At 46.0% G+C, this 26696-nt stretch overlaps 1 long non-coding RNA gene across 1 annotated transcript; it reads left to right on the plus strand.

Annotated features, from left to right (window-relative positions):
• The first annotated feature begins 7323 nt into the window (after positions 1 to 7323).
• LOC121033558 (uncharacterized) lies at positions 7324 to 26323 on the plus strand. Its single transcript, XR_005791989.1, has 4 exons — positions 7324 to 7459; positions 14342 to 14620; positions 23322 to 23524; positions 25996 to 26323. It is a non-coding gene; the product is annotated as an uncharacterized LOC121033558 (long non-coding RNA).
• The last annotated feature ends 373 nt before the right edge of the window (positions 26324 to 26696 follow it).

Consider the following 26696-nt stretch of genomic DNA (forward strand, 5'->3'; position numbering starts at 1 on the left):
TTATAAAATAAAAATGCACAGAAAAATAAATTGATCTGGTCAGTGTTGGTAGTAAACTGTTAAGCATCATCCAGGGAAGCAGAGACTCTTGGCCAACGGACTTTGGATATTGAGGTTCACTGTCAAGTCCAATCTTAGGCAGAGAGAGAAATCAGGTTTCAGAGAGTTTAATACTTGGCTTGGAGTCATGCGGGTGGTAAGAGACAGGGAAAGAATAACTTGGGTTTTCTGACTCCAATCCCGGGGGGATTTTTCATGGAACCCAGTTGTTTTTCTAAAGACAATCGGTAATTGTTCATTTAAAGCGAGGAGGAGCGGTCCATTGAAGATTAATTTTGCTCTACAGCAGGGTGACCCATTTAAAACTTTAGCTAGGGTTTTGGTTTTCACTGTTTTAGCAAGAAGCTTTAAGTGGGTCCCTTCCTTGTGTTTGGGTTGCAGAATCAAAAGTGAGGTGGGATAATTATTCCTTTCTCCATCGTGAATAGGCAGCCTTTTCTTCCTCCCAGACTCTTAAAGGAGGTCTGGTCTCTCCTTCGAGGTTAGCATTCTCTATTGGTTTGAAGGCAGAAAGCCAGCAAGTTCATATTCCAGGGTCAAAGAGGCAAAGCTGCCTGTGGAGTTCTTTGTTTTGAGGGCCTGAATCCCTCAATCACTACCCCTGTGTCCTGTTGAACAGAAGGGGAGTGGAGTATATTTTTTGTATCTCCAGTGTCGAAAAGAAAGATGACGGGGGATTCCAGATGTGTAGCTGTGGCTCCTTGCAGGAAGAAAATGGAATAAATGATGGTTCTGGTTGGCAAGTGATGGGTGCCTGAAGCCATTTCTGACCTGGTTCCCCTGGCCGGAGTCATGGGTGGAATGGTTCCCTACAGGAGTCAAAGGGTGGAGGAGGGGCGTCTGGAGGTGGAGATGCAGGACAGAGAACGGAGGCTTCCTTTCTTGGAAGCCGCCATGCTGGGAGCTAGCCCATGCCTCAGGTTGGTGTCACCACCAATTGGCCAGTAGCATCTGTTAGCGCTGGAGTACCGAAGGTCATGGTGAAGAGGTAAGATACCAGGGGTGGTAGATGGGTGGGTAGACCCTCGTGCTCTCTGGGTTGGTACGGAAGTTGGGCTCGCGCTTGTCTTCTAAGGTTTCTGGCCTCGGGGTTTGTGTTTTGTATAATAGTTCATGGGGAGGCGGGTTCTCGAGGTGGGGGTGGGAGGAGATACTCAGAATCGCTTCCGATGTGGTAGTTGGGGCAGGCGGGGAGGGTGGCAAGGGCTTGGGCCTCTTCTAATTTGACTTGAAGACAGAAGAGAGATGGGAAAATTATTTGGACTTGAGTGTTATGAAGCTCTCCAAACCAGTACCAGTCATAACCTCCAGGAGGTGTTTAAGAGAACATTAGCAATGCCCCTGTTTTTCCAATGGACAAACATCAAGGGTGCATTGTTCTGATTGACCCATAATATTTCTGCAGTGCCCCCAGGGGAGCAGTGGCGGAGCAAAGGATGTGAAATTTTAAGTGTGAATTGCTTGTATAGTCCGACAAAAACCGCTAAACATTATTCATCTTGCAAAATATTTTTAAAATCGTGCAGAATATTTAGTGACATGGAACAAAAAAAATTTCAACGTAGTGCCAAATGGAAAAAGCAAGTTCACGACCAGGGTGTTCGGTGTGGTCTCCTTTTGCAACACGAAACGGATAGCTCTCTGCAGAGAAAGAAGTCTGGAAAGATGTATTCCAACAAGACTCACCATGCTTGTTCTCTGTTCGGTGGGATAACGGCTGCTTTTTATTTCTTCGTTCTGCTTCTCGGCACTGAATATTTTCATGACAAGCATGTATTGCTTTTGTAATAAGAAAAAAGTGCAACATGGGTTTTTATTTTTAAAAACCGAAAGCAAATCTAAACAACAAAAACAACAGCAACTTTGTGCTTAGGGTGGTGGAGAGAGTAGAGCTCTTTCATCTCATGGGGGTGTAGATGGGGGGTTGGGGCGGATAATGACTCAGAGCCAGTGGAAATGCGGCCAGCCAGCGGAACAAGTTTCAAACAGGAAAGTGCTTGCGGGGTGACCTCTGGGGTCAGCTGCAGAGCTTACTGCAGATTCCACAAAGAAAAGAAAGAGGATCCAGAAGGGCGTGGGGTTGGGTCAGCTGGGCGGGTGTGTCCCACTTAAAAAACAAAGGTGCTTTGATGTGCTCCCCAGCAGGCTGGCACCTGAATGCGGGGCCGCTCTCTCCTGCAGCCATTAGGGAGTTAGAAGCATCCACCTCCAAGGGAAGATCCAACAGGAGGAAAGATTTCAGGTAATTTCCCCCTCCCTGTACGGAAGTGTGATTAAGCATATGCTTGGAAGAGTGTTTTTTTGTCTTTCCCTCACTGTAAATAGAGATGCTGTGTTTTTCTCTCATTCCCCGTGATGTTGATAATGACTTTCATAGACGCGTACTAACGTTCGGTGCTCACATTGTGCTTCCCTTGCATCCATCAGGAGAGCGAAGTGTATGGATTGTGCCATTCGCGGCTCTGAGATGATGGGGAACTGCTAAGCTGGGGGCTTCTGGGCTGCACTGGAGCTCTGCTCTCCCAGGACTCCTATGCAGTGTGTGGAGCCTTCCTGCCAGGCTCCCGTGGGCCCACGTGGGGGTGGACTATTCCCCAAGCCCCCTATGTTGGCTCAGTGAACTAAGGGAATGCTTTGAGAGAGGATGGGAGTCATGACAAGGCCAACCCTCCTACGAAGCCCTTTCATTATGGCACCGAGAGCTCAAGCTGGAAATTGGACGGTCAGTGGTTCGAATCCACGCTCTGCCATAGACTGATTGTGTGATCTCAGAAAATTTAATGCATTTCTCTGAGACTTAACTTTCGACGTGTAGACAACACAGATGACCGTCTTGTGTCCGGAGGTTGTATATAAATATGTTACAATGCTGGCCTTCTCTGCGTTTCAGCTGAGGTGGGTGCGTTCCAGAGGGAGGTTAGCTAGGTGGCCTAAGCCGGACTTTCAAGGAGACGCAGATCTACCCAAGAGAGTGAGCTTAGAAATGTGTGCCTCCCACAGAACCTCACCTGGAGACGCCTAAAGGTCAGAGGTGAAGGCTGCCTAGCTGCTCTGGGGGAAGGAATGATGTCGGCCTCCTGTGCCTCAAAGAAGCAGCCAAAGGCTGTGTGGGGAGGGAGGGAGGGGGCAGCAGGAAGGGAAAGAGGAAGTCCATGTGGAATGGCCTGCGGAAGGCTAGGGAGCTGTAGGGGTCACGGGGGGAGGGGGTGAGGCGGGGAAGCACAGTCCATGCTAAGGAAAAGAGGGCACATGATCCCGGTGACGGGCTGGGGTGAAGGAGTAGTGGTTCAGTTCCTGAAGAATCCACGAACTTGCCTCCACGAGGAAGACGATCTCAATAGCTTCCATGACGTGGAAACGATGTGCCATTGTGCCCAGGCCCAGCAGCTGAGCTCTTTCCCTCACCCGACCTCTCCCTCCCCTTCCTCCCACACCGACTCCGGAGGAGGAGATAGCCTCGCGAGAGGGGAGGAGGCAAGAGTACCTGGATGGGGAAGACAGACAAAGCCACCCACAGCCCCTGCACACTACAGATTTCGAGACTGTAGCGGGCCAGGATGGAGGAGGAAAGGAATTGGAATTTTAGATGAAATCTGAGCTTTTATTCTTCTGACGTGAGAGTCAACACAAAATGGAAGTTAGTCTATTTGGTGACTAGGAGTGATGGGAGGAGTTTTATTATGTGAAAATGACCACAAATCTCATGGAATTCACTCAAGCTTCCTTGGATGGACGGGATGAATCAGCCCCATAAAGTGGTTTGAAAGGTGCAGAGCTGAAGAAGAGAATAAAGCTCTTTTCTCATTGCCCCCTGAATTAGGGTTCTCTAGAGAAATAGAACCAATAGGATACCTATTTGTCATCTATCTATCTATCTATCTATCATCTAACATCTATTGTGATTTTAAAATAAATTGGCTCTCATGATTATAGAGGCTGGCAAGTCCAAAATCTCCAGGGTGGGCTGGCAGCCTGGAGACCCAGGGAAGAGTTGATATTGCAGCTCAAGTCTAAAGGCCATCTGCTGGCAGAACTTCTTGCTCTGGGAAGATCAGCTTTTCTATTTCCGTCAAACCCCTTTGACTGATTGGATGAGGCCCACCCGCGTTATGGAGGGATATCTGCTTTACTCAAATTCCACTGATTTAAATGTCAATCTCACCCCCAAAACACCCTCACAGAAACATTCAGAATGTTGTTTGAGCAAATAAATATCTGGGCACCATGGCCCAGTCAAGTTGACACAGAATTAACCATCACACTACTCTGAGTCCTGTGTATCCATATTATTGCTTTAGGTTACATTTATGGAAGTGAAATCTCATAGGACACGTTTCTAAAGTGAAAAGTTTATGTAAAATTATAAGATCTTTAAATATAAAGCCCAAGTACCTCCTAGGAAGTTTTCTTTAAAAAAGAAAATTTAAAAATTCACTCTACTGTACGAGACTACATGATTCTACAATTCTCCATACCTTCATGGCCCCGGATATTATTTTTATGAACCTTAGGTACTATCTTTAAAAAAAGAAAGGATTTGCTAATGTGATAGTCAAAAACTGGTATTTTACTATTGGATTTTGCATTTGTAATTTTGGTTATTGTGAAATTTAACATTTATTAGCATGTTTACTGACCACTGTAGTTCTCCCTTGGCTCTTGACCTCTTTGTGGTTTGCCAAGTTTTCTATTAGCCACTTTCAGACCAGTTAAATTTAAATATATGTTTTCACCTGTTCCAGTCTTCAAAAGGAGAGGCAATGTTCCAAACAGCACTGATTTACAGCTCAGCAAAAGGACAACCTTGTGAGCCCTGCATATACTTTTCCCACAGGGAAATCAGAGCCCATGAACATTCTCCTCCCGCTAGACCCTTTTCAGGTGTAACAGAACAACAGTTAAGTGTGAGAAATAAACAATCTACAGACAGAAAGCTCTCAAGAAAAAAAGCAAAACCTATAATACAAAAATACCACCGTCACCCAGCTGCCTGTGGGATCTGCTCATCCTTTTGCATTGTGGCCTTAGGAGCGGAGGTGGGACAGATGGTCATTCTGTGGACCCCAGAGCCCACTGCTCCAGCCTTTTAGGGGTGAATTATTTGTATCACCTCAGGGCATCAAAGAAACAATTTTGGCATTGTCAACAGCATTTTCCGGCCCTGGCCCAACACTTTTAGAGAAAGATCTGACATTATTTTGCCATCAAACCAAGCTCAACTCCCTCTCTCAACAAAGGATAAGAAAGGTCATGGGAATAGCAGGTGTCTCACAGTCAATGCAATATGGCAGCGGGAGAGGGTACAATATGGTTCTTATTTTACCTCCCCCCCCCCGCCCCGAATCTTGGGCAGCTCTTTGAGTTATTGAAGGTCTAATAGCTCTCAAAACCCTCCCAACCCAACAGAGATGCAGCTTAGGTGGTCACTAGTATTCTCTAATAAGCTAGGTTGCAAGAAAGAAAGAAACCAGAATCCTTGAAGTTTTGTACCTTGGTTTTAAGCTTTTTGGAGCCTGTTTCTAAGGGCTCTGTTTCCAGAAAATAATTAGCAGCAAATGGAAGCACTGCAGGAAAGCCTGGAGGACATTGGATGGTGTCCATGGGCAATTAACTAGGAAGAGATTCTTGGAAAACTGGAACCAGCCTCTTGTACCTGTTCCATTTTCCTGGTTGTCTCCCGGTTGGGTGCTTGGAAGAGAAAAAATTGAAATTTGGCTTTCCTGGAGATTGGGAAGGGAGAGCACTAGTCATGGAATGGGAGAAGAAATATGGTATTTCTGTGATCTTCTCTCAGCAGCCATGGTTGTTCGGCTGCTCCCAGAGTCACGTTCTACAGGGTCAGGCAGTTCAGTGTCTTAGTCTGCTTGAGCCACCATAACAAATGTCATTGACGAGGTAGCTTAAACAATAGAAACTTGGGGCGCCTGGGTGGCCCAGTCAGTTAAGCCTCTGACTCTTGATTTTGGCTCAGATCATGATCTCACGGTTCGTGAGTTCAAGCCCTGTGTCAGGCTCTGTGCTGACAGTGTGATGCCTGTTTGGGATTCTCTCACTCTCTCCCTCTCAAAACAAAGGAATAAAATTAAAAAAAAAAAACCCCAAAGCCTAGAAACTTATTCTCTTCCTGATTTGAAGGCTGGAAATCTGAGATCGGAGTGCCAGAATCGTCAGATCTGGTGAGAGCCCTCTTCCTGGTTTGCGCATGGCTGTCTTCTCACTGTGTCCTCACACGGGAGAGGGAGGTGGGAGGCGCTCTCTGGTGTCTTTTCTTATAGGGGATCTAATTCCATCATGAGGGCCCCGCCCTAATGACACCCTCTGAGCCTAATTACGTACGCCCCCCTCCCCAAGGCCCGTCTCCAAATACCATCACACTGGGGGTTAGGGCTTTGACGTGAATCCAATGCGAATTTTGGACACAACTCAGTCCACAGCAGTGAAATTGATTGAAACAAGTTTGAGGTCCCGATGCCATGCTCCATTTCTCATCCTTCCTTCTCTCCCACATTTCCCGTCTGTTTTTTGTTCTTCTGTGTGTGGTGTTAGGTCCCGAGGCATAGATACTGTCTGGTACCTTGTGAGCTAAGGTAAAACACTGAGGCTGTTGCTGTACGACTTCTCATCTTTCCTCATGAAAGTGATGTTGGCTATCTCTTTGAAACGTCTCAGTGTTTCTTTAGCATGGCCCACCAGAGTTCAGTGCCATAAGCCAGGCCAAGTAGTCTGGTGAGCAAAAAAGAGCAACCTTAAGTCCTCCAGCCCATATGGGAACAACCTAGACACGAAGTTTTGCCAATGGCCACGTAGTAGGTATGTAAGTATCTGTGGGCCACGTAGTCTCTTGTAACTACTCAACTCTGCCATCACACCTTGCAAGCAGCTGTAAACCATATGGAAATGAATGGAGCATGGCTCTTTTCCCCTGAAAATTATTTACGAAAGATGGGTAGTAGGCCAATCTGGCCCATGGATCATAGTCTGCTGACCCCTGAATTACACCCTGTCCCTCAGTTTCTTGCTCACTCTTTGCTCCCTCCTCTGCTCCAGCATTGGCCTGTCAAATATCTTTTTGATTACCTTCATTTCCTTTGTCCTTACAACCAGTTTCTTTGTCTCTGTTTTTTGAAACTTTCTGCTACTGGTTAGTTCCAGTAGTCCCCCTATTTGAGGAATGACCCCGAAAGCCTTAATCTGGTGTGGGGTTTGTGAGCTGGCCACTTGTCTGTGGGAGGCAAAGGCCAATCAGAACGAGATGATGACTGAATGTTTTTCTCTCTGTTTCAGACTATTTCAGGAATTTGGATGCCCTTTACAGTGCATTACATCCCCGGGGAGAATCTGGAGCCCATAGATCAATGGCCATCAGTCTAATCCTGGTTGCCAGGCACCTGTAGCTATGGTAATCCACTAGGCATCTTGATTTAGATCTTGATTGCACGCATCTCTTTGGATAGGAAGAAGATGGCAGGTTGCTAACGAGCTGAAGTTTGACTTATCCAGTGAACAAAGATCAACCATGGCCGCCGGACATCTCAATCCTAGAAAGACAGATAGCCTTCCTTCATGTGTCAGCCCCCCTCTCTGCAGGATATTGAAGGATGAGCAGCCTGACAGGTGTTACTTTTCCCACAATGAGTTTCATTCCTGGAGCTTCTTCTGCCAATACCTACTGGGTCCAAGCCACCATGGTGCTTTGTGCCTGGATTAGGGTCCCTGCTCCCACCTTTGCCTTCTCAATAGAGCAGAGAGTGTGATCCTTTCGAAACAAATCAAGGTATCGTTCCTCTGTTCAAGGTCCTGTAGAGGATCTGCAGAGTAAAAACCCAAATCTGACAAAGGCCTCCAAGGCCCCAGACGATCTGCCCTCCTGCTCTTTGCCTGCCCCATTACTGTTCCAACTGGATCTTCTCCAACTTTCCCCGCCACTGGCCCCCCTGTAGCCAAAGTCTTCTCAATATTACCCAGAGGCTCCGGGCACGTTCCATCCCCTGCACGGTTTGTCATTTGTTGCTTTCAGGTCTCTGCTGAAGCTTCATGGGATCAATGAAGGCTTTGTGCCTCCTTTGTTTAAAATAACATATACCACCACCACAATACTGGCACTCCCTAGTCCCCTTACCCTGAGTAATTTTTCTCTAGGGCACTAATACTGATATACTATGTACTTACCTATTTATCTGTGTATTATCTCTCTTCTCCACTAGAATGCAAAACACGCTGAGGGCAGGGATATAGTCTACCTGTTACCTGGTTTTACCCTTAGGACCTAGAACAATATGTAATACAGAACAAACCCTCCTGTTATATTATATGTGTGTGTGTGTGTGTGTGTGTGTGTGTGTGTGTGTGTATTTTAATAGATGAATGGGTTACTAAATGTCACCTGTGGATTTTTTTTCCTGTGTTACAAAAATTCTTCCCTTAATAAATAATCCATGTGCATGGATGCGACCACTTTTCGGGAGATATAAAGTAATAGGACTAACTGCTTCCAAATCAGTAGTAACTTTCTTTTTTATACTATGCACTTCTCCATGGCACTACATTTTACCTTATTTCTTTGCTCACAGAAATGAGTAAAATACTTATTAAATATTAATAGGGAATGAGCTAGATTGGCCTTTCCTGGCATGCATTCCATGGAACATTAAATCCAGGGAGCTGCTCTATGGAAGGAGGACACTCTTAACGTATCAGTTTGGGACGAACTCAAATCATGACAGCTAATAATTATAAAAATTGACATTGATTGGTTGTGCCACATGCGTTACAAACTCACCTCTTTAATCCTGTTTGTCCCACCCAGTTGTAACACACAGTAGCATATTAAAGGCCCTGAGAAGTCCTGCAGTAAAGAAACTTGTTTAATTTTCTTTCGCCCAGCATTCCCCAAATTTATTTGCTTACAGAACCACTTATTTTTCAGCACCCCAGGGATGCTTATTAACACCTCATGCATCTATTGTCCTGCAAAACACAAATTGGAAAATGCTGCTTTAGATAAGGGAAATAAGTAGGAAAGCAGAATTATGGCAAAACAGATTATTGCAAGGAACTAAATAAGCATTGACCTTAAGGGTCTTTTAAATTAAGACAGCTATCTGCTGGATGCCAGGTGATAAGAAACGATACTATCTTTTTAGGCCCAGTGGCATAATCTCCCTTTAATTATCCGAGAAAATCAAACTGTGTTTCTGAGGATCAATATGTACCTAAGGAAAACTTTTCCATACTCATGGGATAGATTCTAAGATTTGACTGATCTAAACCTTATCCATTAAAAAAATGTTGGTTTGGGGACACCTGGGTTAGCATCTGGCTTCAGCTCAGGTCACCATCTCATGTGCTGACAGCTCAGAGCCTGGAGACTGCTTCGGGGTCTGTGTCTCCCTCTCTCTCTCTGCCCTTCCCCTGGTCATGCTCTGTCTCTCTCGCTTTCGCATTCAAAAATGTTTGTTTGGGGTGCCTGGGTGGCGCAGTCGGTTAAGCGTCCGACTTCAGCCAGGTCACGATCTTGCGGTCCGTGAGTTCGAGCCCCGCGTCAGGCTCTGGGCTGATGGCTCAGAGCCTGGAGCCTGTTTCTGATTCTGTGTCTCCCTCTCTCTCTGCCCCTCCCCCGTTCATGCTCTCTCTCTGTCCCAAAAATAAATAAAAACGTTGAAAAAAAAATTAAAAAAAACAAAAATGTTTGTTTGGGTCATTAGGAAGGGGTCCTTTTTTTTTAAATGTTTATTTATTTTTGAGAGAGAGACAGCACATGAGCAGGGGAGGGCCAGAGAGAGGGGGAGACCCAGAATCCGAAGCAGGCTCCAGGCTCTGAGCTGTCAGCACAGAGCCCGACGGGGGCTCGAACTCACAAACCGTGAGGTCATGACCTGAGCTGATGTCAGAAGCTTAACTGACTGAGCCACCAGGTGCCCCAGGAAGGGGTCCTTAACATTGTCAGGGTGGGTAAAAATTGTGTCACTTTGGAATAGAAACTACCTAATTTGAAAGTAAGTTGAAGTGTCTGTATGTGTGAGTATATGCACAAGTGTGGACATACGTACACGTACGTGCTTATGTATGTGTGTTGTCAGAGCTTTCTCTGGCTGTAGAATGTGGTCTGATGTCTTGCAATACTGGTCGAGGCCCAGAAGGACTCCTTGTCCGGTTCTGTAGTCTGTTGAGTGTGGGCAAGGGGCTGCGAGTGGAGATGAAAAGGAAGAGAGATTGTTCCCTAGCAGACAAAAGAGCCCCGAGAATGGGTCCTACTGTCTTGTCTATTAAGAAAGGCATTCTTCCATCTGGCAAAGTCTATATTCCTCTGTAAGTCTATTCTTCCCAAACTAAGTTTCCCTGAATGGATTTTTACACCAAGACTTAATGATTCTTGCGACCATCATCTGTCATGATGATCCTTACAGTGATAATATGTTATTCGAGTTTCCTTGAGAAAGCCCCTGCTTTCTTGCTCTGACTGGGACACAAAGCATTCAAAGACGGTGAAGAAAGGCACGGGAAGAATAGGAACAAATTATGAATCTGGCACCGTTTAACTCTTGCAAAAATCCACTGGAGTGCAAAAATGATTCTGTGCTTCCGTTTCGTCAAATAATCTCGTCTTCGCTTTAAAAAGAAGAGGAAGTGACTTATAGACCGCTAGGGAAAAGTCTGAGCAGAAATTTCAAGTCTGAAACCACGGGGACCTCATTCACCGTTGCATGTGATACAGCGCAGAGCCCAGAGAGTCCTGTGCTTCAAGGGGGCTCGGGAGATGTTGAGAGAAGGGCTAAGGCAAGGAGGAAATGTCGAATTATTCAGGACATATGCTTCTGTGTCTGTGACGCTGGGGTGTTGCACAAAAGAGTTCAGGGTGGGAATGAGGAACAGGGTACAAAATAGGAAACGCGTATCAGACCCGGCTGTGTGCCAGGCACCGTCGTGGATGCCTTGTGTCTTTTAATTCATTCAATCCTACAACCACCATATGGGGCAGATTTCATTATCCTTGTTTTACAGAGGAGGGCCTGGGAACATAGGTAATTGGCGACCTGTGCCGGATCACACAGCTGATGGTGGAGTCAAGACTGAAACCGTGTGGACAAACTTGCGGGTTTGCACTCCTGACCACTGGACTACACTGCCCGGGAAACAGAGCAAGGTTAAGGGCAAGGCTTGGAAGCCAGACCCTCTCTCCCATCACTTAGCCTCCTTAAGCCTTAGTTTTCTTACTTCTTACTTATTAGACGAGAACATTAATTCCCATCTCATGGGGGGTGGGTATGGGCTGAGAGGGGCAAGAGAGGGGTTACAAGGGGGCAGGAGGAACCTTTGGATGAGACAGACATGTTCGTTCCCTCGATTGTGGTGATGGTTCCATAAGTGCCTACATATGTCAAAACTTAGCAGACTGCCCTCTTTATGCAGTGGGTGGCATTTCGTTCATACTTGGATCGAACTGTCAGCCAGCAAAACAGACTAGTCCAGGATCAATCCAGCTCGTGCAGAGCTCCTACCAGTGCTTTCTAAACTGAGCATTGAGGGGACCCTGGGGCTGGAGGCTGAGGGCAGTGGTCGGGCGGGTCGGGGGGGGGGGGGAATCAGGTGGGTCGAGCTCAGCCTCCAGCTCTCCTTCCACTGACCTAGGTCACTGGTGGGGCTTGGTTTTGCCCGGGGAGGTTGCACCCAAGGGAAAGGAAGAAGAGGGCCAGGGAAGGGCGTGGTGGGGGGTCCCCTACAACCTGCCTCGGAACCAAACATCGGCATCGCATCCCGTGTCAGATAAGCTCCCCCGGGGGAGCGCTCGTGCCCCCGGCAATGGAGACCACGCACGAGTGCCCACGCTCCTTGACAGCCGTTCCGAGGACTGGGACACGAAGGGGAGTCCACGCGGTGTCACGAAGAGGTTCTTCTCTGTGCTGCCTCAGGGATTTGTCAAAGTACAGCACCCCAAGGCCCCTTCCCTGGGACTGAGTCGGGGCATCTCCATGCCCCTGGGGTGCATCCAGGGGCTGTGCCAGTAGGACGCTGGTAGACTGGGCAGAGGGCTGGCTGTGGACTAAAGTGCCCTGGCTCCAAGCGTGGCTCCCCTGTCTGCGTGACCCTCAGGCAAGTCATTAGTCGTCATGGACGATAGCTCCCTGTGGGTTAGACAGCGTGAGGGGCTGAACTGTGAGCCCCCTCCGCCACTTCCTGTTTCGAAGCCCTAACCCCCAGTGCTTCAGCATGCAACCCTATTTGGAGGTAAGATCTTTAAAGAGGTAATCGAGTTAAAATGAGGCCACCGGGATGGGCCCGAAGCCCATATGACTGGTGTCCTCCTGAGAAGACGAGGGGAGAGCACACCGATGCGTGCACAGAGGAGAGGCCATGGGAGGCCACAGAGAGAAGGCGGCCCTACCCAAGTCAAAGACAGGGGTCTCAGAAGAGGCCAGCCCTGCCAACATCTTGCATTTGGACTTGCTAGCCTCCGGAATTGTGGGCAAATACATTCCTGTGGGCTAAGCCGCCCAGGCTGTGTGCTTTGCGACGGCAGGCCCGGCCAAATAGAGACGGGGACGCTGCACCTAGTGCCTGGCACACAGCTGAGCCCCGCAAACGGGAGTCAGCATTGTTGTTATACTAACTGAACAGAATATGCAGGAAGCCCCGAGTACTCATCGCGGTGGCCGAGAGGAGGTCGTGGTGTTTCACGTCTGGCTCGGGGCTGCTTTCCTGCAGGGATCGTTCTCCCGCTGTGCCCTGAAGGCTGGGGGGGGGGGGCGGTCTGTGGGCACAGGCAGAGGGGGCAGCGCTTGGTATTGAGAAGCAGAGCGACTCTCTCTGTCCTGGTAGAGAGCTGGTGCCGTGCGCAAGCCTGTCTGTTATTTACGGTGCTGTGGACGGCCGGCATCTGGGGAGTGGTGCCCAGATGCGAAAAACTCCGACAAAGTGGGAAGATGCTAGCAAGGAATCTGGTCACTGAGCTTCTAGGAGGCATTCTGAGCTCCTGGGGGTAATGTAAGTAAGACACCAGCAGAGGCCGTAGCCGGGAGGCAATGGGATGCGTTTGCCTACCTCGGAACGCTTTGGTGGGTGTTCGGCGAGCCTCTCGTGAACCTTCCTTTCCTTCTTCCCAGCCGGCCAGGGGCTCCCTCCTCCCACAGACGGTGCCTTCCTGGGGTGTGAGACGGAGCTCACGTTTCACTGGGCTTGCTGGCCGTCTGTCCCACTGGGCCTGCGGACGCCGTGACGGCAGGGGATTTGCGGTTTCCGTCTCTGTCTCCTTGGGGGTGCTGAATACATGCTTGTTCGTTTGAGTTTCTGAATACAGGTCTCATACTCTCTATTAGGCAACACTTAACTCTAAGATGTTTGTTCACTCTGAGCCAGGCCCTGTTCTGTGCACCTCAAAGTTAGTAACTCATGGGGGCGCCTGGGTGGCTCTGTCGGTTGAGCGTCCGACTTCGGCTCAGGTCACGATCTCGCGGTCTGTGAGTTCGAGCCCCGCATCGGGCTCTGTGCCGACAGCTCGGAGCCTGGAGCCTGTTTCGGATTCTGTGTCTCCCTCTCTCTCTCTGCCCCTCCCCTGCTCATGCTGTGTCTCTCTCTCAAAAAGAAACATTAAAAAAGAATAATAACTCATTTAGTTCTCTAACTGCCCCCTTTGAAGTCCCTGGTCTCAAGGCACGGGAGGGTCAGCGCTTACCCAGGGCCTCATGCCTCCTCGGAAGGAGGATTCAGACCCAGGCTATCTGGCTCCAGAATTCAGCCACAGGACATCCTGTCGCCTCCCTGGGGTCAGTGGTCACTTTTGGCAACGCTTCCCTTTCTCATGGAGGATTCTTAACCTTTTCTATAACCTCCTGCATTCTGGTGATGTCTGTGTGCTCTTTCCTGGAATGCCGCTTTTAACTCCGTTAAAAACATAAAACGTGTAGGATCACAAAGGGAACCGATTATAGTGAAATACAGCTATTGAGATATTAAAAATGTCCTAATGTGTTCATTTGCAAGATGATAATATACGCACCTCTTTATTAACATGTGAAATGGCAAGAGCTAGCAGTAGCTTTAATAGCTACTGTGATTCCCAGTCGTCAGTAGTATTTGGAGAGATCACGAAGTGAAATTTGGAGACATTCGCAATAACGATAAAGCGATACTGAAGATGCCGGAGATTTCTGTTGGTGACAAAGTCACAGGCACTTCTCGTATGGTTATGGGTTGTTGTCTGCGTTCATACTAGAAGGAAAGGGCAAATTGCAGTTAGAAATTAGTAAAAATGAGAATGTATATTGTCTATCATCCAAATACACAGGTCTCCTCTAAATTCAAGAACTCTGTGTGGACTCCAGGTCAAGGACCGCGGTTCCGGACACTCTAGATGTGGACCAGCAGAATCAGCATCACCTGGAAGCTTGTCGAAAGAGAATGTCACCCCCACCCCAGACCCATGCATCGCAGTCTGTTCTTCAACAAGATCTCCCGGTAATCTGTGTGCACGTCATGATTTGAGAGGCAAGGCAAAACAAAAACTTGACCAAGCCTGCTTGGGTCAGACCAGCTAAGAGCTGAGTAGTTGATCAGTATCAAAAAGGTATGATTGTAGGTGTGTTTCCTACCTTTCTCTCTGCTTTTTGTAACTTCCACCCCAGGGTGGGGGATAATTTCATCGATTGGTGACATTGGACAATGGCTACTGCTGGTATATATAGCTTCTCGGTCTCCCCTTGGGATCACCTGCCCTTGGGCGAGTGTTTTATTCTCTTTACTTGCCTCCCCCAGGTGATGGATGGATTGACAGGCAGGTTCTGTTCCTTGAAAGGGGTTAGTGGGAAGTTGTCTACTGTTTCACCTGTGACAGGGGGCGAGTTAGTATGCTTCGCACGGAGGAATATTTTGGATCTTAGACCCAAGTCCAGTTCTCCAAGCCTGCTTCACCAGCATCAGAACTGAAATAGCAATTTAATTTTTTCCCGGCCCTATTTCTTAATTGGTTCCACAATTTCTGAAGAAGGATTTAATTAATTAGTCCCCTCAAATCCTAACAATGCTGATTGTTGGGAAACATAGAGCCAAGCGTATGAAAGTCTAAGAATGCGTTTTTGTAATAACCTTGTTCCTGGATCGTTTCTATGGTCCTGCTCTTGTTTTTTCCTTCTATTTCCCCCTTTCTTTGAATCTGTGTTCTCTCTCTGTTATGTTATCTTGTTCTGTTTTCTCTATCCTTCTAAGCCTTTTAAAACCATTTTTAGAATAGGGTAGGGCACAGATTCATAAATAAAGACCTAACTATGAAAGCAAGTAAATATAAATCTCAGTAGGCACAGGCTAAACCTACGTGGGGGCCATTGCGTTGCACAACTGTGGGGGATGCTATTCTTATTGTTTATGTAAATAGTGCTCTTTGAGCACCAACAGAGCACAAGGTGAATAGTGAAATTATGCAACGGTGGCTGTGGTCCAGGACTTTGGACAAATTTAGTCTCTGTAGACTAGTTGGCAATGCGTTACCGAAAAACGATGAAGAAGTTTCTAGTAACCAAGGGCATTTGGGGTAGGCTGTTCATTTGTAAAACTGTTCTTAAAACATTCCAAAAAAGTTCTACACTCTCGGGATACATGGATGAATGGAGGTGGCCTCCTTCTTCACTTAGCTTAGAGTATTAGATGATTTGAAAGCCAGGAATTGGAACACGGCAGGGGGACAGGACCAGGACATTCTCCTACCAAATGAGTCCAAATGCTTCCCATTGCAGGTAGAGTGCCTTACTTGGGCTCCTGTGAGCTGCACGGTCCAGCTGTCCCCGCCTTTTTACCTGCCTTCCCCGCCACACTCACTTCCCTGTTCACTAGGCTTCGGCCACGTGGGCTATTCCTTGGCTCCAACAACTGCCCTGACTCCGTTCATCCTCAAGGCTGTCGGCATATACTCCTACCCCTGCCTGGAACACCCTGTCCTGCCAGCTTTACCAGTCCAGCTCCAGTCATCATCCTACAAGGCTGGACTCAAATGTCACTCTTTCGGAGAAGCCTTGGCTGGCTCCTCAGACCAAGCTCCCCGTTACACCCTTCCCAGCCCCTACCGTGTTGTGGATGGGTAGTTGTTCCATCATCATTTCTTTAGGGCTGTTTTTCCTACCAGACCGTAAGCTCCTGAGATCATGGGCTGTGCTTGTCCTGTTGATTACCACTTTATTGCCAGCTAGGCCTGCAGTGCCCAGCACAGAGTAGGGCTTCGTTGAATAATCTGCTGAATGAGTAAATGGAAAAAATGGAATGAAGGCCCATGGATACTATTGAAATGGTGGAAAACATATTGAATGAGGTAAATGTAAATGTGAAGTGGAGCATGTTTATGTCATTTTTAAAAAGAAGGGAGAAGAGGAGTTCCACTCATTGCCTGAACATGTTGAGAGGCCGTTGTACGCGAGTTGGGCCAGCTGTGGGGTTCACTGTAGGAGATGAGCAGCTCTCCCACTTTCCAGAAATGCCAGGTGTTGGAAGATGGGTTAAAACTGCATAAAAAGAAGAAAAGTTGGACATGAAGAATTTTCTGAATTTCGAGAATAATGAAATTTGGACAAGAAAGGCAGCATGTCCTAGTGGTGAGGAGTCAGACATTGGGTTCAAAGTTTTACTTTACTGCTTACTAGCTCTGTGACCTTGGGCAAATTACCTATCTTCTCTGTGTGTCATTAAGAGAGAGAGAGAGAGAGAGAGAGAGAGAGAGAGAGAGGCTCCTGGGTGGCTCAGTTGGTTAAGTGTCCTACTTCAGCTCAGGTCATGATCTCATGGTTTGTGGGTTCAAGCCCCATATCGGGTTCTGCACTGACAGCTCAGAGCCTGGAGCCTGCTTTGGATTCTGTGTCTCCCTCACTCTCTGCCCTTCCCCCGCTCACACTTTGTCTCTCTCTCTGTCTCTCCCAAAAAATAAATAAATAAATGTTATAAAAACATAAAAGAGAGAGAAAGAGGATAATAATAGCACCCACTTCATAGGCAGGGTGAATATGTAATTTATTATTTCACCCCAGACACTTTTGAGAATAAAGCGTGGGGGAACTATCAGTAATTTTTGCTGGGATAATAGGAGTAAATTGGTACTACACCCCACACAGGAAGAGGTAGGTCATTCTACTCATGAAGTGTTAAAAGGATTAAAGAAATTAATGCATGTAACTTACTTAGAGGCATGCCTGACACACATTAGTGCTCAGTAAAGACTAGTTATTACCGTTAAGAAGCGATAGAATCTTCCTGGAGACTTTAGGAAAAGATGCACAGTTGATTATATGGGATGGAGCTTATAACTCAGGGTGCATTAGGATCTAATTGCTTGACTTTTTAACCCTTCTTTCTTTTTAATCTTTAGTTGAAAATGAAGTACAGTACCCCTAGAAAAATATACGTATAAGAACTGCGTAGCTTACTGAGTTACCACAAATTGAGCAATCCAGAAACCACCCCGTTACCACTACCCAGATCAAAAAGTAGAATATTGAAGACCTCCAGAAGTCCCCCTGTTATCCCTTCCCAGCCACCAACCCATTGCCTCCGCCCCAGGAATAACGAAAGTTTCCTGACCACCAACCAACTCCACGGATGAGGCTTGCCTGCTTTTATTTATTTGTTCTATTGCTGATGGATATTTGGTTAACTTCCAGTTTCTGGGTATGATGAAAAATGCTGCTACAACCATTCCTATATTTGGGGGGCACGCAGGTGTGTATTCTGTCGGGTATATGGTCTGCCTGGGAGCGCGATCATTGAGCTACAGGGGGTGCGTTGTTCAGCTTTCGTAGATTCTGCCGAGCAGCTTCCCAAGGTTGTTGGGACAAATTCACTCTTGCACCAGGGTTTATGAGAATTCTGGCTGCTCTCATTCTCACCACTGTTAGGCATTGTTGGTCTTTTTGATTTTAGTCATTCCGGGGGTTATCTCCTTCTGCATTTTTGTTTTTGTCTTTGTTTTTAAATGCTCACGAATTCTACCTAATTGTAACAACAGACTCCTCATTTTCTGAGAGTCTACTAAGTGTCTGGTTCTGAGATGGTGCTTTGTAGCTAATACTTCATACAGTCCAGGCAAGAAGCCTCTGAGTGAAGTGTTCTTGTCCTCACGTTAGAGGAGAGGACCAGAGAGATCGAATCACTTTCTCAAGGCCACAGAGATCTTACATGGCAGGGCTCTGGTCTTGTTTGGTCCGGTTCAGTTTGATCCCGGAGCCCAAGCGCCCTTCTGACTATACGGTGGGGTTGACACCGCAGGGGCGAAGATGGAGGAGAAAAAATGGTGACGTCGGTAGAACCGTAGGGACAAACTGAGTCCAGCAGCTGTCCTTGGGACTTCCTGTGTGACAAGTTCTGGGGCTACAAGTGGTCTCCTGGTCTCACCACAGGGCACTGTGTGTGCTTTCCTCCCAAGCCTTTAGAGATCTGTCCTTTCTTCGTTCCCAAGGGACAAACACCTTAAGAGTGCTGGGCCAGAAAGCTGGAATGAACACCCCGTCCTGGCCACAGATCGGCCTGTTCTGTTCTCCTCCTGCTTCTTTATGCAAGAGGACCCATCCTTTGTTCGAAGGGCTGCCTTGAGTTGCTCCCCATGGAGGGGGAGGAGGGGCTCGGGGCTCCTCCTTTGCCCTGAGATCTCATTGGCTCTTCCTTTGCCAATGAGATCAGGTGGTGCTGATCTCATTGCCCTGCCTCTGAGCGACGAGTCCCATCGCCATCCGCGGCATCCGGAGGCTGGGATGCTGACCTCTGGGTAGAAGCTGCGAAAGTGGGGACCACGTTTGGGAGTGGCCCCCTTCCCCTGAGGTCTTCCTGAGGTTCCCCACCTTTCCTCCCCTGTCACAGATCTGGATCTCCTTGCAGCCACCTTCTCTGTCTCTGCCACGCTGACCTCTGCCATGTGCCCTGAGTACACTGTTCTTTCACATGTGACGGGAATATGGCTGAGCCACCTGGAGGCTTGCCTCCAACCTCTGAGCTCCCGGTCTATCCAGAGATCTGAAAAACTGGACACGTCTTTAATTTAGGTATTGGCAACCCTTCACATTGTAAAATAAACATAAATAGTAAAAGCACCAAAACAAACAACTTAGTGAATCATTTATACGGCAACTATTGCCTCGGTCAAGAAACAGAACATTGCCAACCACCCCAGCGGCCCTCACGTGCCCTGCCCCGTCACCACCCCTCATCCTCCCCGAAGCACCCACTCCCTCACTCGTACAGCAATCACGTCCTCGAGTGACTGTGTGTAGTTTCATCACTGACGTGTGCATCCTTAGCCACTAGAGCAGATTTCTCTTTTTGACGATGCTGCAGGTGTTTACGTAGACAGTAAGATGCTCTACAGATCATCTCTCATGCTTTGCTTCCGCTGTTTCTCCTGCACGCTGGTTTTTTCCATTCTGTGTCTGCTTGCAAACTATATGCTGCCCTTAGGGCTCCCCACCTCCCACAGCCACTGGCTTGTGTTTTCTGGTTTCCCATTTAGACTGCCTTTTTTCCTTTGGGGAGCAGCCTTTGAAAATCCTGGTGAATACAGTTCTGTGTCTCCTACTCCTTGCCTCCTGCCTTTGTATGTGCTTACAGTAACCTGTTTCCTCCTTGGCTCTTGGGAGACTCCATTTTGCCCTTCAAGGCCTAGGTCAAATGCCGCTTTCTCCATGAGCCCTTTCCTAACTCGTCCCGCAGACTCATTTCACTTTCCTGTGTGTCCCCAAAGCCTCTCTTCGCCAACTGCATTTTCTGTGTTCCCTTGACTGTGTGGTAATACTGTGCTTGAATATCGGTCTTTCAGGTTGACCGGGTCGTGAGGTCATAGTAGGTGATCAATAAATGTCTCTTGAGAGAATAAGGACTATAAAGGCCTATGCAAATTCTCTATAATAAAGTTATTACATGGAGCGAGAGCTTACGGAAATAATAAACTGGGAGTGGGCAGAAGCAAGCTTATTTTTAGCTGCAATTGTCATGTAGCAAACCCAGAGGATACATGAAAAACATGGTCAGAGAATGTGGGGAGAGGGGATGGTGGGGATGCTCCAAGGAGATGAAATAATGCTCTAAAGCAAGCACAAATTGTGAGCTGGGAGACGAATTTGTGGCTTTTTTCCCTGTTACTTTTAATTAAATGACCTCTTATAGTTTAGTAGAATCCTTAAAATGTGTCAGCCACATCTTTTTTTTTTTTTTTTTTTTTTTTTTTAACAACTAAAGCAGTACATGGATGATGGTTAACAAATATTCAAACAGTGAAAAGGGGCACGGAATGAAAAGAATAAAGCTTTCTTCCCCACCATACCCTTAAACCACTTGTCTAATTTTCTAGACTCTTTTAAAGAAAATTCCTAAGTACTTTCTTCAACCGCCGTAAAGCACTTCAAATATTTACTTACCCTAGAAAGGGGGTGGTTCCGAGTGTGGACTTTGGCATCAGTCAGATATGGGTTCTAATCCGCTACTTACTTCCTGTTGACCTACCGGAGGTAGTTAAATTTTGATTTAACTACCCTGGAATCTTAAGGATGATAAAAGTTTACTTTTTCTTGGGGCGCCTGGGTGGCTCGTGGGTTCAGCCTCCAACTCTTGGTTTCGGCTCAGGTCACGGTCTTGGCGGTTCGTGGGTTCGAACCCCACACTGGGCTCTGCACTGACAGTGTGGAGCCTGCTTGGGATTCTCTGTCTCCCTCTCTCTCTGCCTCTCCCCTGCTCACTCTCACTCGCTCTCTCAAAAGAAAGAAATAAACACTTTTTTAAAAAGTTTACTTTTTCTTTTTTCATGCCCCTTCTTCTTGATGTTGTTTTTGCTTAATGTCTTGGACGGAGAGTCAGAGAACCTGGATCTTATCTTATTTCAGTCGATTAGTCTCTACATGATCTAAGGTGGGACCCTCAGCCCTTTCTCTGTGTGACCTCGGGCAGCCCCTAAGCTCTTTCGGTCTGAGCTTCTTCATGGGAAGGTAGGTGGTTTCTACTAGATGGGTCCTTCCAGCTCTAAAATCCCATGGCTCCGTAGTTCAGTGATGTGATGGATTTCATGAAGCCACTCTCTTGCTTTCCTCCATGACCTGGAGCACACACGCACCCAGGTCCTAAAGTCCTTCCCGGAGACTGGAGTCGCGTGCCTTTCCTTCCCTCGGAAGGCTGTTGTGCAATTAATGAATTAATACCGGTACCCCTTTGAACTCTCCAATGTGGGAGAAGGGTGATGGGTAGAGAAACCGTTGCTTATTATTATTTTTAGAAGGAGCCTGAAGGGGGCTGTGACAGCACTGTCAGCAGTAGGCCTGCAGCTATCTACTTAACCGGAGCTTTCTTGTCTCAGCCATCCTGCCTGTTGGTTTGAAATCGTGGGAGCACTCGGGAAAAGATGGTTCTGTGGCTCAGGGTGACAGAAGAATGGAAAACAAGTGGTCCTTCCAGAATATTTATGGGTCACTTTATGTTCCCCAGCGCGTGCAGGAAGGCATGTTGCAAAAATACATGTTTAAATCAATACTTGGGATATTTTTTGCAGGGCTCACTGTGATTTAGGCTTTTTAAATATATGTAATGCCGTATTTCTAGCACACTGGGAGATAGAGAATCCACTTGGTTCTTTTATGTGAGGATGGTAAATCACGGAGCTGTAATAGAGATGTGAAGTGGGCATTAAGCGAAAAACAAGCAGGCAGAGATGAACCCTTCCGAAGTGTCATAATCTATTTCAGTTTCTAAATGAAATTGGGTTTTCCCGGTGAGCCTAAAATATAGTTTCTCATCTCTAGCTGATACAAGCTCTTCACAGTGGGAGGGGAGGGGGGTGTGTATGTGTGGAGGGGGCTGAGGAGTGGGGGAGACACCGAAAGCGGGGGGAGACTGGAGAGAAGAAAAGTGTCTTTTAGGAAATCTAATGCAATGCGAAGCTGGAAATAAAGCTGGCTCATCACAAGCTGCAGCAAAATTACTCCAAAGGACTTCTGCAGGCATTTCACAGAAAAGAAAATCCAAAGAGCCAGTAAAGCTTACGAAAAGGTGCTTGACGTCATTAGTCCACAGGGACGTGTAAATTTTAACCACGACAAGATATCACGACATACCCAATAGAATGGCTGAAATTAAAAGGACTCATCACACCAAATATTCGTGAGATGCGCATTGGTAAAATGGCTTTGCACAACTATTTTTGGAGTATTGCTTGGAGGTAGATCAAAGCTAAACCTACGCCTATCTGATGGCCTAGAAATTCCACTACAAGGCATGGGTAAGACCTTTCATATCATCTTTATTCACAATAGCCTCAAACAGGAAACAAATGACCATCAACAGTATAATAGATAAATGAAGCGTGCTACACTTACATGCTACACAGCAAGGAGAAAGACCGCATGGCTGCTGTATGCAGCAATATGGATGACGCTCACCAACATAACGTTGAGTAAGCCAGATTCAAAAGAACATTTATCGTGTGATTCCACTATACGAAATTCAAGAATAAGCAAAATTAATCTACGGTGATAGAAATAAGACCAGTGGTTACTTTGGGGAATGATTGGAAGGGGCATGAGGGAACCTTCTGGAGAGTTGGAAATGACCTATATCTCAATTTAATTGGTGGTTACACAGGTGTAAGCATATGTAAAAGTATACTGGGCTTTATACACTATATTTGTGCTTCTTTGTCAATCAAATATGTCAATCAAAAAGGAAAAAAAATCAAATCCATTTGGCTCTAAATTTCTGCAAATTAGATTCTACTGGTACTTTCTGGAGAAAGGAGACTTGCCTGTGTCTTCCCATTATACTTTGAGCTCTCGAGGGTATTCAATGTCATTGCCAAATCCACAATGCTTCGGCACGTGACACGCCCACTGGATAACTTCACTAAATATTTAGGTCCTGGGTTCTGCCTTCGGTGGACCCCCCCCCCCCCCGGGTTGAGGTGAAGTTCATGGCTTTTGACGTGTTCCTTCCTTTCAGGATATGAGTAGCTTTATTTCTCAAATCTTGTCCTTTCTTATGGCCTCCAGGAAAGGGCATGTTTTATACCGGAAACGCATGGACTTTAGAATCAAATAAATTAAGCCTCCTAGCTCTGCCACTCCCAGCTTTGCAACTCAGGTGATTTACTCTGTCTCTCTGGGTCTAAGATGAGGTCAATGACATTTACATTGCAGGCTTATGATACAGGTTACAATTATAGTTTTGGGAAGGCTGTTGACATAGCCTACCTAGTACCTAGTAGTAGGTGCTCAATCAGTGTTAATGATCTCACCTGTTGTTTTCTTTTCCATAATCGGAATTAGCATACCTGAAGACCTGGAAGAATTTCCAGGAAGTGGCATTTCTCTGCTTTTCCACAGCTCACGTCCCAACCATATGGACACTTCCACTCTGAAATTTGGTTGATTATCTTGCCCGTGTGACACAGAAACCAATTCCCAGCTGCCCTCTGAGAATTACCAAAACCTTTAACAGAGGACAAAGAATCCCTTTAAGGTTATGGAGGGTAAGGAAATCTAGAAGTTACTACTCTATCCTTCCACGTCTCTTCGTGCACTTCCTGAGAACTTTTATAACTGTCCACTTTAAAAGTTACTCCACATCATTTATTGGACGCTCTGGGGCAGTCTATGAACTAAAATCAAATGCATAGAACATGCCCCAAATCTATCACGATGAGAAGATTTAAATGTACACTTATGCCAACTGAACTTCAAAATCCTTTCCCCATGATTTCCTCATGTTTCCCCAAAGACCAATAGGAGGTTGTTAAAATGAAATCAGGTCGAAGGAATGGGCTCCTAGTTTTAATTTGAGGGGAAAAGGAAACATTAAACCATATGTAATTATGAAGTCAATTGTCCTGAGTTTGGATGCTTTCATTCTAATGAAGGTTAAAATAGTTGAGTGTGGACAGTGAAGAAAATGAGAATCTCCTGTTAATGGTTCTTGAGAACTACCCAGTCTTGCTCAGGCCCAAACGGGAAAGAATAAAGTAAGACACATCTTGTGAAAGTTGTTGGGCAAGGCACTGTTCTTCTCAACTTGGCTATTTTTTTCTCTTTTTTAAACTTTAAAAAAAATGTTTTTATTTATTTTTGAGACAGAGAGAGACAGAGCCTGAGCAGGGGAGGGGCAGAGAGAGAGGGAGACACAGAATTCAAAGCAGGTTCTAGGCTCTGAGCTGTCAGCACAGAGCCCGATGAGGGGCTTGAACTCATGGACTATGAGATCATGACCTGAGCTGAAGTCGGACGCTTAACCGACTGAGCCACCCAGGTGCCCCACAACTTGGCTATTCTTAACTCCTGTCAAACTTTTTTCTTAGCCAACGATTGCATAGACAAGTATTTCCCAAATTCTTCCTTAAGGGCAACATGTCCTGCTACATGCTCCCATGGCATCCCATGGACAAGGAAGTTTGGGCATCCCAGAGTCTCCTTGGAGATTTACATTTACATACGTGCAATAAATTCCCCGTGTTGTTAAATCAGCTTTTCTACAAATGATTTGAATCCTCGAGTCCCATTTTGATTTAAGAGTAATGGCCTATGGAGTACAATGTGGAAGATCTTGGCACAGATATATGCTGTCAGTGACTAAAATCTAAAACTAAAAGTGTCTTTTCCCACAAATGTCACTATCGTACTTGGTTTTCTAGAGCTTTTATAGAGCCTATTAAATTAAAATTATGAACTTGCCCAATTTATATCCAATTATATTATGTCTACAACTTAAAGTCTATCATCAATCCCATATGAAACCTATTATTTTGCTCTCTCTATTCATTTTGATTAAACCTAATATTCAAGATTCAATTATGTAAATAAAGTAAGGCAGTGTTTACCAATCTTGTTTCCATTTGGAAACGTTCCCTTATTAGCACAGGCTCTAACGCCCATTTTGTGCATATAAATCCATTTCAGTGTGCACGCATCTTTTCCGGAATGCACACTTCTCATCCTGATTTCTCATAAGGAGCATTCTGTGAACTCCCGGACATAGTAAGAGGACCGTGGCCTTAGAGGCAGCCTGATGTAGGTTTGAGTTCAAGCTCTGAGCCAAGTCATTCTGAGTTGCTTAGTCTCAGTTTTCCCATCTTTCAAAAATATTTCTGTATTTGTGTATGCATGCAATAAAGAAATTTCTCGTGATGTTAAATCAGTGCTTCTCCAAATGATTCGAATCCCAGAGTCCCATTTTGATTTGGAGTAATGGCCTATGGAGTACAGTGCAGAAAATCTTGGTATAGACACATGTTGTCAATGACTGAAATCTGCAACTAAAAGCGTTATACACAATGTTACATTAGTTTCAGGTGTGCAACATAGTGATTCCACAACTCTATGCATTATGCTGTGTTTACAAGTGTAGCTACTGTCTGTCATCACACAAGGCTATTACTATACCATTGGCTATACTCCCTATGCTGTGCCTTTCATCCTTGTGACTCACTCATTCCAGAACTGGGAATCTGTATCTCCCACTCCCCTTCGTCCGTCCTGTGCCCCCTACCATCTTTAAAGTCTGGATATTAAAACTCACCTTAGATACTTGGTGTAAGGATTCAAGGAGATTTTCTATCTTCTTTCTCTCTATCGACCTATCGATTTATCTAGTCTACTCTCCTCTCTGTTTTATATCAGCCTCCATTGCACACAATTACTTTATAAATGGCTTCACTCTTTTTTTTTTTTTCTAGTTGGAGTTGATGACCTAAAACGTGTGTTGTCTTTTCCTCTCATCCTAATTATCTACTGTTTAACGCACACATTGAATTGAGGTTTTCTTCCTGTATAAACAGCCATTATGAGTACCCACTGGCGTGGATATATGCATATATAACTGACAAAGCCAAGTTTAGATTTGTTTCCTGCCCTGAATATTATTTTTATAATCCTCTGGCTCTAATTTTTAAAAGTCACCTTGGTCCTGAAGTTGTAGGTGGATATTGACTGTCAGGTCTCTCTTCCATAGGTTGTCGCATCATTGTCATCTGCAGCCATTGTTTTCTCTGTGTCATACGCTGAAGACGTAGCTGATGAAGATTTGGTTCAGTTTCCTGAGGGAAAAATGAATATCCGAGGGCAGTAAAGGGACACATTTCAGATTTCAAATTCCAACCTACAACTGCAAAGGAACAATATCGATGCTCGTCGGGGGCTTGTTCTGACTCACCCATTTTTTTTTTTTTTTTTTTTTCAGAAGAGAGCTCCAGACTGTAGCAGTGGCTTGGTTACCGAGTAAATTGTCCTGAAGTAAGCTTTCAGTGGTGAGTTAGAGTCTGGCCGGATTCTTTGCCTCCTCTTTAAACATGCTCCATAGAGTGTTTGTTCTGCAGGCTGGTTGACTCAGACACTTTAAAGACCAGGAAAGTAAGTGGAGTGTGTGCATGCAGGTGTGTTTGAGACGTGGGGGACAATGCGGGCACGTGTGATGTATGTGTTTGTGTGCTTTCAAAAAGGCAGGCAAACTTTTCTAGGGTGGAAATTTGCAGCACGAATTAAGGTTCTCAAGCTTCTCCTTTCAGTCTGTCTTTCAGAAGGCAGAGAAATGCCCTCTTTCCTTTGTCAGAATATGAATGGTGGGAATTTGCTAAGACAGGACATTTTCTTGAAGAAATACCCAAAACCGACTTCACAAATCTAGTCTGAGAGAGTTTTTTTTTTTTTTTTTTT

This window comes from Herpailurus yagouaroundi, unplaced genomic scaffold (genome assembly GCF_014898765.1).
Source record: "Herpailurus yagouaroundi ecotype Mexico unplaced genomic scaffold, PumYag 159, whole genome shotgun sequence".
Lineage (NCBI taxonomy): Eukaryota > Metazoa > Chordata > Mammalia > Carnivora > Felidae > Herpailurus > Herpailurus yagouaroundi.